The 21,050-nt window shown below is 42.0% G+C and overlaps 1 long non-coding RNA gene across 10 annotated transcripts in view; it reads left to right on the top strand.

The window, feature by feature from the left end:
• Positions 1-21,050, top strand: part of LOC142837716 (uncharacterized) — a 195,959-nt gene that overhangs the window by 70,739 nt on the left and 104,170 nt on the right. For all 10 annotated transcript variants that reach the window (XR_012908322.1, XR_012908323.1, XR_012908321.1 and 7 more), the window contains one exon: positions 2,816-2,947. This is a non-coding gene — a long non-coding RNA (uncharacterized LOC142837716). The remainder of the gene's footprint in view (positions 1-2,815; positions 2,948-21,050) is intronic.

Raw genomic sequence — 21,050 nt, 5'->3', positions numbered from 1 at the left:
GAAATGTGTAGCATCTTTAACAAAGGCACTGAAACTATATCAATAGCTATGTCAAAATGGAAGAGAATTTTCCAATAATAAAAATATTGGGAAAGTTACAGTAAGTAAGGTTTTTTGGACTGTATAAACACTAAATTTCTGGATGTCAAGCAGCAGTTTTATGTTGAGGTATAGCAACTTAATATTAGGGGATCCTGGAAAAGTGACTAAAAGTTTGTACAGTTTGAAGCACAGACAAATGCAGTCACCTTTAAAATGTGTAAACTCGTGATGAAACATTTGAGTACTGAGACTGTGACTCAGTGTAGAGTATTTGTTTAGTATGGGTGAGACACGGGCTTTGTTCCTGATATCCCCCAACAGTCCTTCGGTCTTCCTTTTGGTGCTTAAATTGATTTTCTTTTACGCGACCCCAGTATGACCCTGGTCTGACCTGTGTGTGACCCCAGTCTGACCTCTGTGTGACCCCAGTCTGACCTCTGTATGACCCCAGTCTGACCTGTGTGACCCCAGTCTGACCCCAGTATGACCCCAGTCTGACCTCTGTGTGACCCAAGTCTGACCTGTGTGACCCCAGTCTGACCTGTGTGACCCCAGTCTGACCCCCGTGTGACCCCAGTCTGACCCCCGTGTGACCCCAGTCTGACCTGTGTGACCCCAGTCTGACCTGTGTACCCCAGTCTGACCTGTGTGACCCCAGTCTGACCTGTGTGACCCCAGTCTGACCTGTGTGACCCCAGTCTGACCCGTGTGTGACCCCAGTCTGACCTGTGTACCCCAGTCTGACCTGTGTGACCCCAGTCTGACCTGTGTGACCCCAGTCTGACCTGTGTGACCCCAGTCTGACCCGTGTGTGACCCCAGTCTGACCCCCGTGTGACCCCAGTCTGACCTGTGTGACCCCAGTCTGACCTGTGTGACCCCAGTCTGACCTGTGTGACCCCAGTCTGACCTGTGTGACCCCAGTCTGACCTCTGTGTGACCCCAGTCTGTCCATTATTGAGAGAGGAGTGCTTCAGTCTCCTACTCTTACTGCGTGTGTAGCTATAAGGTCCTTAGTTCCCAGGGGAGGAGGGGAAGCACTATGGCACGGAGGCTGAGAGGATTTAGAATAGTCAGAAATGGCTTCAGGATTGTCTTAAAGTCTTACATTAGCTAGTCCCTTCTCTGGCTTGCCCATAGGCTCGTGCTTCGCTGGTACTTTTATCTAACCTAGAGCCTCCTCCCTAGGAATGGTATTGCCTACAGCGGACCGGGACCTCTTTTGTGAATTAATAATCAGGGAAACCACACACACATGTGTCCAAAGACCAACCTCTTCATCTGATGTAGGCAGTTTCTCATTAGAGGCTTCCCTCTCAGTTGACACTGTGGTAGGTCGACATTAACACAAGGACAGCCACCATGTCTGTGAGGCTTCCATTTCTGGAGGGAGCTTTTATAAAATGAACAATATACAACATGAAGAACTTGATGTTCTCTGCAACCTTGATGGAGGTGATGTACTTCAGAAAAGAACTTCTCATGGTCTTCCCAAAGGTGACTCCATTGAGATAAAGACAGTAGGGAAGGATGCAACACACTAACGTTTCATTTTACCCTAGAAGTATAAATGATTCCTCAACACAAATATATGTCTTACAAAAAGCCATGGGAACCACTGCTGTATGAATTAGTGTCTTCGTGGGAGACACTAATGGACAATGGTAAAGAGTAATGGTAAAAGATAAGGATATCTGAATAAACCATGGATTTAGTAATTAGGAATGCCTTGATTGGCTCAACAATTGTGACACATCCACTCAAAATCGTAACAAAAGAATCAACCAGGTTCAGGGCATTTGGGAATATTCTGTCTTATTTTTGCAACTTTTTCGTAAAATAAATCTCTAAAATTAAAAAAAAATTCTTCAAAGCAAGTGGCCTTAATGGTGGTTTGGGGCTCTTAATGCAGGGTATGTGTCACGCTGAAGATTATGGATGGCCCATATATGAGATTTAAGGGTGTCTGGTTTATCCCCCACTTGGGAATATGCTGTATTAGTTTTAAATTGTAATCACTATGGTCAAAATCAAATTGAAAGGCTTTATTTAAGTTTCCAGTTTTAGTCCATCATGTAAGGAAATCAAGGAAGGAATCTCGAAGCAGAAATCAAAGCAGAGGTGTAGCAGAATCATAAAAACCCAGAGGCAGGTATTGGGGTCCAAGCTGAAGATCAGAAATACAAAGCAGCCAACCACCTCTACCAAGTCTTCAGACTCAAGGTGATGATCCTGTCTCCACAAATTATCAGACTCCACACTCCTGAGTTCCTGTCTCTCCCCCTTTATATTCCTCTCTCTGCTCTTCATATTGCTCCTGTCTCCCCTTCTCCAGTACTGGGATTAAACATGTGTGATTCCCAAACACTGATATCTGTTTCTGGATCAATCTTGTATAGCCCAGAATAGCCTTGAACTCAGAGACTTGCCTGCCTCTGCCTCCTGAGCACTGGGATTAAAGTTTTGCTCCCCCCCCCACCACCACGGTCCTGTATAGCTGAGGAGTGTGGCTGCTTTGCCCGCTTATTTTCAGGCAAGCTTTATTCATTTTAACACAAATATACCAGTATACAGAGGCCATGGCAGGAATGCTGCTTACAGGCTTGCTTTCCACGACTTACTGAGCTTCCTTGTTACACACCCTACCACCACCGGCCTGCTGATGGTTCTTTATACAAGGGCATTTAACCTGGAGTGGGAGTTATTAGACTCTCACCGAAGTATTTCCTTGTCATCTGTGTGTGATTCTGACCCAGTTACTTGTGTTTCTGTAGCCTCTGGAGACACTGGAGTACTGAGAGTGTGAACGGTCGACTGACGGGCAGGCACTTCCATCTATCTGGCTACAGAGAAGGAATCTTTCCTTGCTGCAGTCAGACTTTCTGTGGTGTCGCTGCTTTGCTCCTGTAAGTAACTCCTCATCTGTTAGCTGTAAGTTTTAAACTCTTTGGCTCACCAACTTGGGTTTTGGTGGAATAATACCTTGGTCTTTTGGAGCCCTAGCTGATTTGGAAAACACTTAGAACTCAGGATCAAAGTCAAAGTTTTCAGAATACACCCCCGCCCCCACCTTTTTTAAAAAATATAAATCCACTTTTTAAAAACCACATTTCTAACTGATTATTTTGTATCCCAATTAAAACTTCATCCTAGGATTTGAGGGGAAAGCTCAATTAACAAGGTGCTTGATTTGCAATCCCCAGAATCTACATAAAACTCCAGTTGTGGAATCCCAGCACAAAACTGTGGATACGTAATGTTCCTGGGGTTTACTGCTCAGACAGCTTACCCTATTTTGTGAGCTTCAGGCCAATGAAAGACTCTGTCTCAGAAAAAAAGTGGACAAGACACGAGAAAACACACTCAAACCTGTATATAGGCATCAACCTCAAATGTGCAGAGACACGCGTGACTGTGCACAGACACACGTACACACACACATTTGATCATCTGGTGTGGAGGTTCTCCTTCCTGGACACATCAGGAAATCATACTAGGAGCTTACATACCACACACACCACTACAACCTCACAATACCCCCCCACCCACACACACACACACAAACACACAGAGCGAGGGAGAGAGAGTGAGTGAATTTTGGATCTTATGCTCAAATGCTAATTTGATTTGCCTGAAAGGAGGTTCAGGTATCAGTGCTAAGAAATCAGGTGATACTACCCTATCTAATTCAGGTATCAGTGCTAAGAAATCAGGTGATACTACCCTATTTAATTCCTGTCTCCTGACCCTACTTCCAGTTACCTCACTGGTTTTTCTTATGAAGCAGAGAGGATCTCTGTTTTTCTCTGGTCTTGACCTTAGCAGCACTCTTTCTTCCTTTCTTCTTTTTGTCTGTCTTTCCTTCATGCATTTCTTCATTTGATCCTTCTTCTTTTCGAAAGGGAAGAATTCCAATAGGATGCAGTAGTTGGTCAAGTACTCAAGAGTGTAAGCAGAGCAATCAAAGAGGCAAGTAATATAGCCAATTCGAGGAGCTGAAGACTATGGAATGAGAGTTTGTGCAGGGAGGGTGATCTGTGTATGAGATGGGATTCTTGGTGTTGCCAGTCCGAACTCAGTGACCTTAAATGGAAGGGTCCTTTAACTCTTCTGGGTTTAATGGCGAATCACTAAAAATTTGTGGTCACTGCAGTATTGGCACTGGGGTATTACATTTATTTGGGCTTCCAAGAGAGATCGTTGAGATTTAGTTATGGGAAAGCTCCTTTTGACTCGAACCCTTCGCACAAATGCCTTCTATAATTATGTGGCAAATACATGATGGCTTCAGGATATAGTACAGCTCGGTAAAGGATTCATGCCATGTGTGTTGAAAGAGGACCAATGACTCATAAGATGTAGATCATACTGTAATTTATATATTGTGGAAGAAGTTATTGGCATTTTTAAGTGATTTTAATGTTGGTTGTTCACCAAAGCCAGGGTGTTTTTTAGAAACAGCACGGATGAACACATATTGTTTGTTCTCTGTTTGGCTTCACACTCAGAAGCATTGAACTCATTTTGAGGACTGAACGAGTTTTTGAGGAGCTGAAGGCAATAGAATGAGAGTTTGTGCAGGGATTGTCATCTGTGTATGAGATGGGATTCTTGGTGTTGCCAGTCCGAATTCAGTGACCTTAAATGGAAGGGTCCCTTAACTTTTCTAGGTTTAATGGCCAATCACTAAAATTTGGGGTCAGTGCAATATTGGCCCTTGGGTATTACACTCAGAGGCATTGTACTCATTCTGAGGACTGAACGAGTTTTTGAGGAGCTGAAGGCAATAGAATGAGAGTTTGTGCAGGGAGTGTGATCTGGGTATCAGTTGCCAGTCCGAACTCAGTGACCTTGGATGGGTCCCTTAACATTTCTTGCTTTAATGGCCAATCACTAAAATTTGGGGTAACTTCAATACTGGCACTTGGGTATTAGAGTTATTTGTGCTTCCTAGGGAGATCAGTGAGATTTAGTTATGGAAAAGCTACCTTTGTATCAAACTCTTCTTACAAATGCCTTTTATGAGTATATGGCTAATACTTGCAGGCTTTAGGATATGGTACAGCTCGGTAGAGTAATCATACCATGTTTTGTGCTGAAAGAGGACCAGTGACTCAGAAGAATGGATCATACTGTGAGTGATATATTGTGGAGAACTTTATTGCCATTTTATGTGATTTTAATGGTGGGTGTGCACCAAAGCCAGGGTGTTGATTAGAAACAGCACGGCTGAACACATATCTTTTGTTCTCTGTTTGGCTTCACACTCTGACACATCAAACTCATTTTGAAGACTGAATGAGTTTTTGAGGAGCTGAAGACTATGGAATGAGAGTTTGTGCAGGGAGGGTGATCTGGGTATCAGATGGGATTCTTGGTTTTGCCAGTCTGAACTCAGTGACCTTAAATGGAAGGGTCCCTTAACTCTTCTTGCTTTTATGGGCGGAGGGCGAACAGTGTCACACATAGACAGACCAACACACTCCCACAGTATTCCCTTACCTTGACTGAAACTGGTGACCTCCTCTGAGATCCGCCTGCTTCTGCCTCCCGAATGCTGGGATTTAAAGTGTGCATCACTACCACCTGGCTTCTAATTGCTCTATATAAGAAACAGCTGAAGTCACTTATCAGGGGTGAAAGCTGAAGAAAAAACACAAAACCAAACAAAACATCACTACACTGAAGCTCCCTGTGCTGGTGGGGTGGAGGGAAGTTCATCTATTCCCGCGGAACTGAGGCATTGGGTCTTTTGACATGGTGGTGTCTATATGTCTAAAATACACATGCAAGGCTCCCTCGGTTCCCCCTTCCCCAAACCCAAAACAAGAACCAAACGCCATTAGCATTAGTAAATATCTAGTTGGTGCACTTCAGAACAGCCCCTAAAGGACTCCAGAAACCGCATGGGTGGTGATTTGGGACCAGCACGGAAACATCATTGTGAATGATGCACAGGACTCCGTACCTCACTCTCTCTGTCCTTCGAACTTCATTTAAATGGAAGACCCCACATTCGAATGCCTAATCCAGAAGTCTCTTAGCTCTGCTATCTGGAACTGCCTGGCCTTGAACTCAAAGAGATACACCTGCGTCTGCCTCCTGAGTGCTGGGATTAAAGGCCTGCGCCACCACCACCCTGTTCTCTCTTGGGTACTAATCGCGGCTGGGGTCCGGGGGAGGGGCCTGGGTTCTCCCCGCGGCGTGTCCGCACGTGTGGGCGCCCCGCCCCCACACCCCTCGTCGCGGAGGGATGGCCGCGCCACTCCCCGGGGCTCTGGACTACGTCTCCCATGATTCCCTGCGGCGGCCATTTTGCCTGTAGTCCGTGAATGTGCAGAATGCAAAGGGAACTCGATTTCCCATGATGCCCGGGCCCCTGTGGCAAAATAAAAAATGCCGAAATATTAACAGAACAGTGGATAAACAGCGGAGAAAGCACCACCTGTGACCTGCAACCGCCGCTGGAGCTGGTACGGGGCGCGGAGGGGGCGGAGGGTGAACAGGGTCACACGGTGCTGAGGGAGGGCGCGGGGCGGCAGCGGAGAGGCCCAGAGGGAGGAGCATACCATGCCAGTGTCAAAACCCCATTAAGTCCTGTTGTGCCATAAAGGTGTACTTAGGGCGTGGCTAGAGGTGGGGCATCACTAGGGCTGAGCGGGGCCCACCTGCGAGCAAGGCCCTCGTGCTCGAGCCAGGTGTCCCAATTAGCCGACTTATTTTTGCTGGAAGGGCAAGCTGTTTGAAAGCATGGTCCTCCAGTGAGGCGCGGGGTGGAGCTCAGCGCAGCACTTGTGCTGTCCCCGTGTTTGGGATCCCACTGTACCTTCTGAGCATGGCTGTGGTTCTGACTTGCTCCAGGTTGGCTTTTCTGATTTCACTTATGGCAGAAGTCACTCGAAATCAAGAGGGGCGATCCAGCATAGCAGGTATCAACCTTGGCTTCATCTTGGACCATACTGGACACTTTTTAAAGTATAGGTGACTGGCCCCACCCACCCCTTAGATATTATGATGTGCATGGTTGGGGTGTGACTTGGGCGTTAAGGTTTTGAAAGTTCCCCAGATGATTTCAGTGTGTAGACAAAATGGAAAAGTGGCCGTGCTTAAAGAATTTTCCACATTTGGTCGACAACGGGGTGAATCAAGATGAATCTCACCTGCCTTCTCCCTGAAGAGGATAACTAGGGTCGAGGGAAGCGACAGCAGAGGCCTATTAGAAATTAGTAATCCTGGCACAACAACTCAGAAGGACCACTTGGTAATATGTTGGGTCATTCTTGAGTTTCTGCAATATTTATTAGTTTTTAGGAAGGGACGGGTGGTTGGTAGTTATGCTACCTCTCAGACATCTTTCGTAATGCAAAAGTGCATTCCATGTAGCCATAACAACAAGAGGGAGGAAACTGATCTCTGAACTAGGTGGTTTTCTTATTTCAGCATAAACTTATATTCTAAAGTCATTTTCTCGATGTCACAGTTGATGAAACCTAAGCAGCATGCATGCCAGGGTTACTGATTTCTAACAGGCCTCAGTTGATGCTTTCTCTTTTACAGTTTCCCTCCAAAGGAAATAAGGTAGCTATTCTGAGGAGTCCTCAAAGTGCCCGAGTTTCTCCATTACTTTTAGCAAATGGTACCCTTGCTCTGTCTACAGGACAACATAATTAAAATTGTCTTCTATATAATTTAGCAGTAGAAGGGACTACCTCACACTTTGTCTTAGAAGTGAGATTTGGTTTTAAAGACTAAAAGAAACCTGTATGTGTGCCAGTAAAATGAAGAAAACATCGTTGAGAGATAAGGTCTCATTACATAGCTTCGGCTGTCTTGGTACTCACTACGTAAACCAGGCTGGCCTTGAACTCACAGACATCTGCCTGTCTCCAGTTTCCTGAAAACTGATCCTGATAGTTTTTGTCTGATCCCCATGTCAGAGCACCAGCACAGTGAAAGGCTCAACACGGTTGTGCAAGCACGTGTATCACTGAGGTTCCTAAGTTTTATAGCTGGGTAGGAATGTTGATTTCTCTTTTCCTTTGGCAGTTTGCATAGCATCTTCAGGTACTACTAGAGCTAGTCCTTGGGAAGGAGGCTTGCAGGTCAGTTCCAACTCTATTTCCCTGAGGTCTATGTCTGAAATGTGTAGTATCTTTAACAAAGGCACTGAAACTATATCAATAGCTATGTCAAAATGGAAAAGAATTTTCCAATAATAAAAATAGTGGGAAAGTTACAGTAAGTAAGGTTTTTTGGACTGTATAAACACTAAATTTCTGGATGTCAAGCAGCAGTTTTATGTTGAGGTATAGCAACTTAATATTAGGGGATCCTGGAAAAGTGACTAAAAGTTCGTACAGTTGAAGCACAGACAAATGCAGTCACCTTTAAAATGTGTAAACTCGTGATGAAACATTTGAGTACTGAGACTGTGACTCAGTGTAGAGTATTTGTTTAGTATGGGTGAGACACGGGCTTTGTTCCTGATATCCCCCAACAGTCCTTCGGTCTTCCTTTTGGTGCTTAAATTGATTTTCTTTTAGGAAGAGAAATTTCTGTTGCACGAATAATAAAGACCTAGAGATAGATATTGGGTTCAAGTTGAAGATCAGAAAAGCAAAGCAGTCAAGCAACTAGAGAGATCTTATCTCTACCAACTCTCAGACGAACAAAAAATATTCTACTCTCTGCCCAGTCATATTGCTCCTGTCTTCACCTCTCTCCATTAAAGGTGTGTGATTCCCAAAAGCTGGGATTAAAGGTGTGAACCATCACCACCTGGATCTGTTTGTGGATTGATTTTGTGTAGCCCAGGGTAGCCTTGAACTCAAAGAGATCCATCTAACTCTGTCTTCTGAGTCCTGGGATTAAAGGTATGTGCCACCACTCCCTGGCCTGTAGGGCTGACTAGGGTGGCTGCTTTGCCTTCTGATCTCCAGTAAAACTTTATTTATTAGAACACAAATACTATAACACTAAAAATGTCCAATGTTTTTGAGGATGCAGTGATCAAAAGAGATAAAAGTGTACAATTTATTAGCTTTGAAAAGCAGTATGCAATTTTTTGTAACTCTCTCAAAGGTCTTAGTGCTTGAACTCATAAATTCATTTTAGAAATTTGTCTAAAATAGCCAGAAAAACAAACATAAGAAACTGTGTATAGGGGCTGGAGGGATGGCTCAGAGGTTAAGAGTACTGATTGCTCTTCCAGAGGTCCTGAGTTCAATTCCCAGCAACCACATGGTGGCTCACAACCATCTGTAATGAGATCTGGTGCCCTCTTCTGGTTTGCAGCATATATGTAGGAAAAACACTGTATACATAATAAATAAATTCTAACAAAAAAAAACTGTGCATAGCAAGTTTAAGCCCAGCATGGAATCATGAAAATGGATCGCTACCAGTTAAATACCGAATGTGAAAACATTCCATTTCTTCCTTCATACTGGACATTTCCATCTGTGTTTGGGGAAATCTAACAGTTGAGGAAAAGGCTAAGGGAAAGAAACAATGAGTGAGATCTGTGTGTTGTATTTTTTATTTTGCTCACAAGGATAGGAAAGACAACTTAAAAAGTAATGCAGCAGAAACAGTAGACTGGGGGCACAGAGGTGAGGGGGAGGGAATGAGAGGAGAGGAAGGAGGGGAAACTGCAGTCGGGCTGTAAAATAAATAAATAAAAGTAATTCAGAGGTTGTCATTACCATCAGAAACCAAATGTTTGCTGTTGTTATCATTCTGCATCATCCTGAAGTTAAACAGTCTGAAAGTGATCTTTGAAACCTTGGAAGATGGCTATAGAATGCTACAGGGATTACTCTGGTCACTTGTTGGTTAGTTGGTTTTTCTTCAGAGATAGGGTCTTACTGTGTGGCCCACGTTGGCTCGGACTTGATGCATTCACTTGCCTCCGCCTCCTAAGTTCTGTGATTGTAGACCTTCCCTACCCAGATATTTACATCTCCTGTTAGGTCTTATTAACGTACATGTTTTTCATGTGCAAAGAAAGTGATGTTTTCAAGCTTTGACATGATCCATTGTTTTTGAAAAAAAAAGTATAGATTTGACTTTTGTATACACAATTTTTGGATCCTACATTCTTGGCACCCAGGCCATTCTTGAGGAGCTGTGGTTATCTTTGTGATTTAAAATTTTGGTTTCACTTGCTATTTTTTGTTTGGTGTATGGTTTAAGGAGAAATAGAACAGTATCTCTAGCCTTAAAATGACAAGGAGTTGGGGCTAGAGGAGTGGTCAGCAGTTAAGAGCACTGGCTGCTCTTCCAGGGGTCCTGGGTTCGAGTCCCGGCCACCACATGGTGGCTCACAACCATCTGTAGTGGGAACGGGTGCCCTCTTCTTTCGTGCAGGCACACATGCAAATAGAAGCACTCACACACGTAAATAATTCTTCTAAAAATAGCAAGAAATTGGGCTATGTTTAAGATTAATGAAAACCTTAGTTAGGCAGTGTTCATTTTTACTTTATTTTTCCATAAAATTTCTTTATTCTCTGGATTGGTTAAACTAACTACTTGCTGCTGATGTTTTTTTTTTCTTTTGTACTTTTGAGACACGATTTCAATGTATCCTTGACTGTTCTGAAATTCTCTATGTTGACAAGGCTGGCCTTGAACTCAAAGAGATCTGCCTGCCTCTGCCTCTCAAGTGCTGAGATTAAAGGTGTGTGCCACTATGCCCATGCCCATGTCTAACTGCTTTAAGATTCTTTATAGTGTGTGCATGTGTGTGTATGGTGTGTGTGGTTTAGTGTGGTATGTGTGGTGTAGTATGGTGTGTGTCATGTGTATGTATGTGTGTGTGGTGTATTGTGATGTGTGTGTGTGTGGTGTGTGTATGTGTGTGTGGTTTAGTGTGGTACGTGTGGTGTAGTATGGTGTGTGTCATGTGTATGTATGTGTGTGTGGTGTATTGTGATGTGTGTAGGTATGTGTGTGTGGTGTAGTGTGTAGATGTGTGTGATGTGGATGGTGTGTATATGTATGTGTGGTACATGTGATGTAGTGTGGTATAGTGTGGAGTGTGTGATGTGTGTATGTATGTGGTTTAGTTGTATATATGTATGTGTGTGGTGTGTGTATGTATGTGTGGTGTGTGTGTGATGTGTGTGGTGTGTGTATGTGTGTGGTGTAGTGTATGTGTGATGTGTGTGGTGTGTGTATGTGTGTGGTGTAGTGTATGTGTGATGTGTGTGTGGTGTGTGATGTATGTGGTGCGTATGTGTGTGGTGTAGTGTGTAGGTGTGTGTGTGGATGGTGTGTATGTATGTGTGTGGTGTGTGTATGTATGTGTGGTGTGTGTGTGATGTGTGTGGTGTGTGTATGTGTGTGGTGTAATGTATGTGTGATGTGTGTGGTGTGTGTATGTGTGTGGTGTGTGTGTGATGTGTGTGTGGTGTGTGATGTGTGTGGTGTGTATGTGTTTGGTGTAGTGTGTAGGTGTGTGTGTGTGGATGGTGTGTATGTATGTGTGTGGTGTGTGATGTGTGTGTGATGTGTGTGTGTGATGTGTGTGGTGTGTGTATGTGTGTGGTGTAGTGTATGTGTGATGTGTGTGGTGTGTGTATGTGTGTGGTGTAGTGTGTGTGTGTGATGTGTATGTGTGTGGTGTATTGTGATGTGTGTGTGTGGTGTGTGTGGTGTATTGTGATGTGTGTGTGTGGTGTGTGTGTGTGTGGTGTAGTGTGTAGTGTATATGTGTGTGTGGTTTAGTGTGTGTGTGCATGTGTGTGTATGTGTGTGTGGTGTATTGTGATGTGTGTGTGTATGGTGTGTGTGGTTTAGTGTGGTATGTGTGGTGTAGTATGGTGTGTGTCATGTGTGTGTATGTGTGTGTGGTGTATTGTGATGTGTGTAGGTATGTGTGTGTGGTGTAGTGTGTGTGGTGTGGATGGTGTGTATATGTATGTGTGTGGTACGTGTGATGTAGTGTGGTATAGTGTGGAGTGTGTGATGTGTATATGTATGTGGTTTAGTGTGATGTGTATTGTGTAGAAATGTATGTGTGTGGTGTAGTGTGTGCGATGTGTTTGGTGTGTGTATGTGTGTGGTGTAGTGTGTGTATGATGTGTGTATGTATATGTGTTTGGTGTAGTATGGTGTGTGTAGTGTGTTTGTATCGTGTGTGTATGTGTTGGTGTAGTGTGTAGTGTGTTTGATAAAATGTGTGTATTTTTATGACAGATTTCCTTTGAAGAGAAATGAGAAAGAAACTTAGACATATTAGTGAACTGTCTTTATACAATTTTAGACTGTCTTAAGCATATTTTGTCCTAGTTCACTTACTACCTGAGTTTGTTTTAGTTTAACATTAACTGGGTGTGTGTCACAAAGACAGAAATTGTCCTTTAGACAACTTGCCGTAAGCCGTCACTGATTTCATCCTGAAATAGTGGACTTTTAGCGGTGTTGGTTTCTTTCGTGGACCCGAAGGCTTCGAGATTGAAAACATTATGAGTATCATGTGATAGCAGCATTCATGTCCTTGTTATTATGCTTTGAATTTTTTCCTTCTTTAGAATGTTTACATTCCCTATTGGTATTGACTCCATTTATAAGATTTGAATTTATTAGTAATATTGACTAATATATCTAAAGTCTTCATAAAATCGCTTAGATCAACTTTTAGAATTTCATTTAAGTTAACTCATGGTTTCTAAAGCAGCAGTGATTTTATTTAAGTCCTAGGAGACATAGAGCTATATCTGGACTCAGCTTTTAGTTGTCACATCTAGAAATGGGGATTTTGGTGATTGATCATTGGAAGGCAGAATCCTAAGATTCACAGGCAACTATAACATGGTTCTTTGGGCTATATATTTATAGTACTGAGAATTTAAAGTCCTGGTTTAGTGTAACAACGTTATTCAAAAGTAAATACTCTTTACGTATTAACATTGTTAGTAGATATCATACTGAACTTTATTTTGGACCTTTATTTTTGACAGACAGGCTACAAGGACATCTGTGTTGTCTAATGGACACAAACTTTGGGAAGTTGTGGTTTATAATCTGCTGGCTTGGGTTTCAGCCTGTCTCTCTTGTGCATGTTTACGTAGTGCAGCTTCACAGATGTTTAAAGAAAGACATCATAAATGCTTTTGTAGGTATTTAAAGTTAGGTACCAAACATCATGATTTAATCGTAAGTTTTTAGTACTTAGAAGCATGGTGTAAGGGTTTAAATTAAGCGTTGTCACACCCGAAGGCTATCTGCTTGCTTGTTAACACATGGGGTTTGGAGAGGCCGGAACATGCCAGAGCCTCTAACCTCATCACTGGAGTAGCTGGTTGATGGGACAACAGTTTGGTTGGCTGTTTGGAGATGGAGATTCGTGGGGGTATTTCTTTTTTTTAAATATTTATTTATTTATTATATACATATAAATATTTATTATTTATTATATTATTTTTATATACATATAAACACAAATAAATATAAATATTATTTATTTATTATTATATTATTTTATATACATATACATATAAATATAAACAAATATTTATTATTTATTATTATTTATTTATTATATACAATATTCTGGTGCCCTGAAGAGGGCACCAGACCCCATGACAGATGGTTGTGAGCCACCATGTGGTTGCCAGGACTCGAACTCAGGTCCTCTGGAAGAGCAGGCAATGCTCTTAACCACTGAGCCATCTCTCCAGCCCCTCGTGGGGGTATTTCTGTGAAGTGATGCCTTGCTCTGGCTTCTTAGCTCTCAGTTACTACTGTCTGTTGGCTGAGTAAGCAGCCTTCTCTGCTATGTGCTTCACCCACTACTTTTTTGTCTTGTCTGAGGCCCATACTGTAAAGCCATCTGATCATGGCTCTCTGAAACCTTTAGTCATTTTAGGTTCCTGAAGGTATTTTGGTACAGGGATAAAAAACAAATAGCCATATTTTTCATTATCTTTAAAAAATTACAACCTTCACTCATGAGGCAGAGGCAGGGAGATCTCTGTGAGTTTGCTGCTAGCCTGGTCTACAGAGTGAGTTCTAGTACAGCCAGGGTTACACAGAGATACTCCACCTCAAAAACAATAATAACAAAAAATCCAAACAGACAAAACAACAACGACAAAAAAACCCCAACAAAACAAAAAGGTTCAATCTTGAATTTGGGAGTAGCTCAGTAATAAACACCTGACTTGCATGGGAGTGGCCCCAAGTCCCAACCCAGCAAAAAGGAAAAAGAAAAACGATAAATGAAAATTCCTAATGTAAAACTCATATATTTTAAAATGAGATGACTAAGAAAAATAATCTATAAAGAGGAATACAGGCCGTTTCATAATTTTGTTTAAACACACAGTGAACTTCGATTTTGTTTTTGTTTTTTTATTAAAAAAGCCTGGAACTTTTAAACACATGTATAGGGAAAGAAGGCCTTTTAAACATGTTTAAAGTTAGAAAGCCTTTTTTTTTAAAATAAGCCACAGTGGCAAAGTTCTTTAAAAATGTCTCTTTTTTCTGGTACAGAACTGAAAGGTCCAAATATAACTTTTCCCACATATGTGAAGAGTTCTAGCTTTTAGCATTCCCAGAAACAGCAGAGTTTAACATGAAAAATCATTTTATAGAATTTTGGAACAAGTGGGTTCTTGTCATGGACAGAGGCAAAACAGACTTAGAAATTGCTTGCAGTTGATGCTTTTAGGGTAAAACACTTCTAGACTTTAATTACATCATTTATGTCACCACTTTCTTGCCTCTAAGCTTTCCAGAAATTAGAAAAATGATGAATTTTGCTTTATCAAGGGTTGCTGTTTGCCTGTGACCTAGGTTTGGCTTCAGAATATCTGAGCTATAAGGGAAAGGGTTTATTACACTGGTCAGTGACTCTGTAATGGAACACATACAAGTAACACCATATTTTGGAAAAGAACAGGAAGTGCTCTCAGAGACTGGAAGAGTTTCTACTAAAATGCCAATATTCCAGACTAGAACCCTGTGTTCCCCTAGGGTGGAATGGTAGAGCTGGGAAGGGCTGTGCTGGCTTAGTCATTTGATTTCTGCTCATCTAGTTGGGGAACTGCTTGAGGCTTAGCTGGGCAATTCTAGCTATTGAGGGATTCTGGGCAAGCCTAACAATCAAGAACACCAGTGGGTAGTAGATTGTGAGCAAATAGGGAGCCAATAAAGAGCCACGAGAGTTGTTTTTTTTCTTCCCTAAATTGGTTTTTTTAAATATTTATTTATTTATTATATTATTTATTATATACATATAAATATTTATTATTTATTATATTATTTTTATATACATATAAACACCAATAAATATAAATATTATTTATTTATTATTTATTATATTATTTTATATACATATACATATAAATATAAACAAATATTTATTATTTATTATTATTTATTTATTATATACAATATTCTGGTGCCCTGAAGAGGGCACCAGACCCCATGACAGATGGCTGTGAGCCACCATGTGGTTGCCAGGACTCGAACTCGGGTCCTTTGGAAGAGCACACAATGCTCCTAACCACTGAGCCATCTCTCCAGCCGCCTCTTCCCTAAATTGTATAGTTGATTTCTACCTCCAGTTCTTATCCCACCTTCCTCTGAAGAGGTAACACTAACTACCAATATGGAATTGTGGTAACTGCTATTGTCTTGAATCCCAGCTAGGTGGTCCTAGCTATTGATGGACTCTGGGTGGCAATAATGAGCCCCAGTAGTAGGAAGTTTACAGGTTCTTTCAGTGTGGCCCCATATTTCGATATGGCACAAAAGCCATTAGCCCGGTCGGAGCTGATCACGTAGCTCTGCAGACAAGCTGTCTCTGCCCTGAACAAAAGCCAGGATGCCTGCTCCTAGCTTCTTTTGTTAAAATGTGGATTACCTGAGAAGAAATGTATGACTGAAGCTGATGACTTAAGAGTTCAGACGTTTGGTGCTTCCTTTCTTTTGTAATTTGGAAGGTGTCTTATAGAGATGCTAATTCAGGGCCTACCTGACTGCTAGATGCGGATGTGACTTGAGCCCCGGCACCTAGTAAAAAATCTGCCCCCTAGAGCTCAGGAAGGCAGTCTAACAGACAAAGAGCCTGTTCTACTCCCTGCTGTGCAGCGCAGCTTCAACTGAAAGAAAAAGCCAGATTTAAATTAAAGTAGCCTCTGAGGTAAGCAGGTTAAAATGCTTTTTCATTTCACAATTTTGCCTTTTTGTTAATAGTCTGCTGTTTGTAGGCAAGTGAATTTGTATCCAAGGTGGATTGATTTCAGTGCTGTGCCTCTAGTAAAGTTTAAAGTCAGAGATTGTGATGCATTCAGAAGTTCCTTGATTGTACAGGATTTTAAGATTGTTCAGGCTAGCCTGAGTTTTTGTCTTTTCTCACAAGGCTAAGGATTGTTTTTTCAAAGTCTGTGAAGAATTTTGTTACAAGTTTAATGGGCATTTGCATTAGATCCGTAGATTGCTTTCAATAACATTGTCAATTTTGCTATGATTGGTGCTATCTTTACAAGAGAATAGGAAATCTTTCAATTTTCTGATGGCTTAAATATCTTCCTTCAGAGATTTAAAGTTCTTGTTATACAAGTTTTTCAATTTGTGTGATTAGAGTTACTCAAATATTTATAATATTTATGAGTATCTCGTTCATGATATATGTAGAGGAGATTCATTTGAGTTGTTTTCAGATTCTGTGTATGATAAAGTAATTCTGCTATGAACATGGTTAAGCACATGTCCTTGTTGTATGGTTGAGCATCTTTTGTATATAGGCCCAGAAGAGATAGCTGAGTTTTAAAATGGTTTGTTGCCTAATTTTGTGAGAATTAAACAGCAGTGGAGGAGTTTCCTTTAAACATAAGTTGTGAGTTTTTAATCTTTGTCATGTTACAGAGATAAGAGTCTCAGAGTTGTTTTGATTTGCATTTCTCCAATGGTTAAGCATATTATATTTGGGCAATTTTTGAATGTTTCCAGTCATTTTAATTTCATATAAAGTTATGGTAAAGAAAATTATGAAATTATGAATAATTGGAGAGCTGGTACTGACCGGCTAAACATGCAATTACGAATTAGGAGAGCTGGTATTTACCGGCTAATTATGAAATTATCAATAATTGGGAAAGCTGGTTTTGACCTGCCAAACATGAAATTATGAAAATTGGGAGAGCTGGTTTTGACCGGCTAAACATGAAGTTACGGTATTAGAAAACTAAAGAACGGTATTGACTGATGATGTGTAAAAATCACGATTGTGAGTTGCTGCGGTTGAGATTTGGCTGAAAGAGAGATTGACTATGAATGTTGAGTTGATACGCATGCTGAGAAAGTAAACTCTGAATGATGTTCTGTACCAGCGGAGGAAACATTTTCAACTCAGGTGATTCTACTCTCCTTTAAGATAGGAGAATATAGTCTTTGGGAGCATAATTATACATGAAGCATTGTGATGCATCCTAACAAGTAATGGCTGATACACAGGGCCTAGAAAGTATATTTCTCTCCACTAATCTCTTTACAGAGGTCGGCAGTCAATGACGGGTGTGAGGCTTCTCCCCAGATGCCTAAGACAGGGGCTTGCATAAAAGATGCCTGCTCCAATGACGGGAAAATTTGGGTAAATGAGGACTTTGCCCAAGTCAGGCGCGACATATCTGTCTTGTTGCAGAAGCAAAGGGTTTATTAAAATTAATAAGAGGGTGGATTGTGGGCCCATATTTCGATATGGCACAAAAGCCATTAGCCCGGTCCGAGCTGATCATGTAGCAATGCAGAAAAGCTGCCTCTGCCCTTAACAAAAGCCAGGATGCCTGCTCCTAGCTTCTTTTGTTAAAATGTGGATTACCTGAGAAGAAATGTTTGACTGAAGCTGATGACTTAAGAGTTCAGAATGCTTTGCTCATTTAAAACATCTGGGTGATCAGAAAATTAAAACCAAACAGAAGCATTTCTTGTTTTCTGTGGGACCAGGCAGACCAGAAACAGGAAAAAGTGATAAGTAGGAGAGGGCTGTAAGGTCCAGGCTCTCTTCATCATAGCTTAGACTTTCAGTGGAGAGAGTCTTAGGTGGTGATAAGGCCTGAGTGAACAGTCTCTCTTTTAGCCTTATCACCTGGCTACAGGCTTCCTGGGATGCAGTTCCTCTCATTGTCCTATGGACTTCTATAGTGTTTGTTCCCTGAATGTAGCATTTTTGCCTAGTCACTATTTCTTTTAGTCTTCTCAGACTCCTACTTCTTTGAGTCTCTTGCCGGGCGACAGTATAGTAGACGCGTGCTGCCACCATGTGGCTAAATTGTGCAATGACACATTTTACAGTTCTGGATGGCTGGCTGTCAGGTCTTGAAGCTCAGCAATATACTCTTGAGCTCAGTGAAGCTTAGGGCAGTAATTGTCAGAGTTTTATCTGAATCGTACCCATGGAATTCCTGAATAATCTTACGATTTTTATGTATAAATTCTCTGGTGCTGAGCTACAAGAGCCAGTGTGGTTCATCTTCCCCTGGCTATGTGGTAGTTAGTGATCAGATGCAGATTTCTTTATATTCTTGCCTGGTCCTGCATCAGCCAGTGTGCTCCAGCATGATCTGAGTGGTCCTGCATGTTCTTTGTATCTCTTGGGCCGACTGGCACTCTCCTGACTGCATCTGTGCAGAGCACAGGGAGCGGGACTGTGCTTTGAAATATCCTTTATGAAATCAGCCCCGTGTAACACAGATTTGCCAAGGTCGGAGAGCCCTGGTCCCTCTAGCATCTTCCAGAAGTTTTGTACTTTGAACATTTAACATTTAGGTTTACTATCCATCTGTAGTTAATTCTGTGGAGCTTGTAAACAGTAGTTCCTTTATAGAGTAGCACTCCACTGTTACTGTGATAAGACTAGGATCGATGGTATAAATTCTTAGAAAATATTACGTCACAAAGTAGAATTTATATAAGGGAGAGTTGCATCCCAAATCCTCCAAAGGTTAATGGTATGCTAACTGCACGTTAGAGATTAGTATAAGACATAAATGTTTGTTCCCTAGGATTAACCAGCTGCATTCCCAAAACAAAGGCGACAGCCCTGTTTTACAAACAGCAGAAACACCCATTCCTCCATTAAAAAACCATCCTTTTAATGCTGCTCAAGAGACCATGCCAGTGTCACAACCCCATTAAGTCCTGTTGTGCCATAAAGGTATATTAATTCTAGAACATTGGCATTTCTAGTCTTTATGAAAAGAAATTTTGAGTCAAGGTCTCCTATGTTGATTGAAGTCTATTTGAACCCTGTCTGTAGCCCCACAAGGCATTGCCCTTCTTGTCTTCTTGCCTAAACACTCTAAACCTTGGATTGCATGTCTGCAGCACCACAACATTCTGAAATTGCCAGTTTGAGTACATAGTGGACTGTCCATTGCAGAACAGAGAAAGGATTTGTTTATGGAGCCTGGCTTCTCCATTCAGACCAGAAGAGGAGGAACACTGCTCTGAGAAGAGATAATAGCCAGGTCACAGACTGAACTTGAAGGCAGTGAGCTGCAGGGGTCTCCATTTTAAAGAAGGACTGACTGATGGGGCATGATGAGTGACTTTCTCTATAATTTCCCTGCATGTATTAATTCCTTCCATGTGAGTGAAGACAGACAGAATTCGTGGGTGTGCAATTTAGGGAGGGGAGCTTGAACGACTGAGTATTCAGTTTCCAATGAGCAGATCTATGCAGATATGTACAATCCTGATTGATAAAGTTAAGTCAGCTGAGATGTTTGAGAAACAGACAATTGAATGCAACTCCATGTGTTAGATTACAGCACTCAGTGACTAACATTTTACATGGAAGCTGAGCAACCTCTTCCATTGCTGGTCTGGGTCCTCAGAACCCAAGACTTTTCACAGAAGGGTGAAAACTATGGTTATCAGTTCCAACACCACTGTGGACTTTGTTTAAAATGTTCTTGGTTTACCCAATGTTTCTCTTGTGCAACATTGTCTGATTAGCCCCTTTCTGAATTTGTATACTTCCTTTTAAAACCCAACCCATTGATTTACATTAGCAAGAGACTTGCTGTTGAATTTGACTTAGTTCTACAGTCAATCTGGGATAGGTCTGATTAGCAGCCATTGCTGGGACCTTCTGCTCACCTGATTCTGACACTCAGACCTCACTAACCAATCAGAGCCTCCACCAGTCAAATGGATGGGTTCTTCAGGGAGCAAGGACTCCCGGTTTATTGCTTCCTGAAGAAATCACAGTCTCTCTTGTGCACTGTGTCTTGGGTTCCCTTGTGGGGAGAGAGTTTGTCAGCTGTACCATGGTGAATGAGGGGTTGCTCTCCACAGATGGGCCAAGGTGAGTAAGGGGCCAATGTCCCCAGGGGGGAGAAGTGGCTGGGCTTCATGCACATGGCTGCTCTTCCCACGGTTTTTATTTTTATTTTTATTTTTATTTTTGGTTTTTTGAGACAAGGTTTCCCTGTGGTTTTGGATCCTGTCCTGGAAGTAGCTCTTGTAGACCAGGCTGGACTCGAACTCAGATCCGCCTGCCTCTGGCTCCCGAGTGCTGGGAGTTTGCAGTGGCTGTGCTTGGCAGGTCAGGGGCCACTGTCCACCTGCTGAGGAGTGCGGCTGATCTGTACAGTCCTCCCCTGATTGGTTGGGAGCCAGTGGACAAAGAGTTTAGTGTGTTCCTGCCTTATCCTAAGTAAGTAGTCCTAAGTGATCCTTGCAACTCTCCATGGCAGTCTCTGAATAACTTCACTGCCTGGGCTCTGTCTGCACTGAGCAGAGCATTGGCAGCTGCAAATGGTGGTGGCTGTAGTGCTTATTTTGCCGCATGTGGAGAGATATCACCATATTTTCCAAACTCGGAGACCACAGTATCTTCAGAAGTTCTTCACTTTTAACATTTATGTTTAGGATCCATTTGTAGTTAATTTTGTGGAGCTTGTAAACGGTTTCTCCTGTGTAGAGTAGCACTCCACTGCTAAATTGAAGTAGAGCATAATTGATAGTAGCATTAATGGTATAAGGATTTACCAG

This window comes from Microtus pennsylvanicus, chromosome 18, assembly GCF_037038515.1.
Source record: "Microtus pennsylvanicus isolate mMicPen1 chromosome 18, mMicPen1.hap1, whole genome shotgun sequence".
NCBI classification, from domain to species: Eukaryota; Metazoa; Chordata; class Mammalia; order Rodentia; family Cricetidae; genus Microtus; species Microtus pennsylvanicus.
Note: the sequence above shows the minus strand (reverse complement) of the source record. Positions and strands in the feature narration are given on the sequence as shown.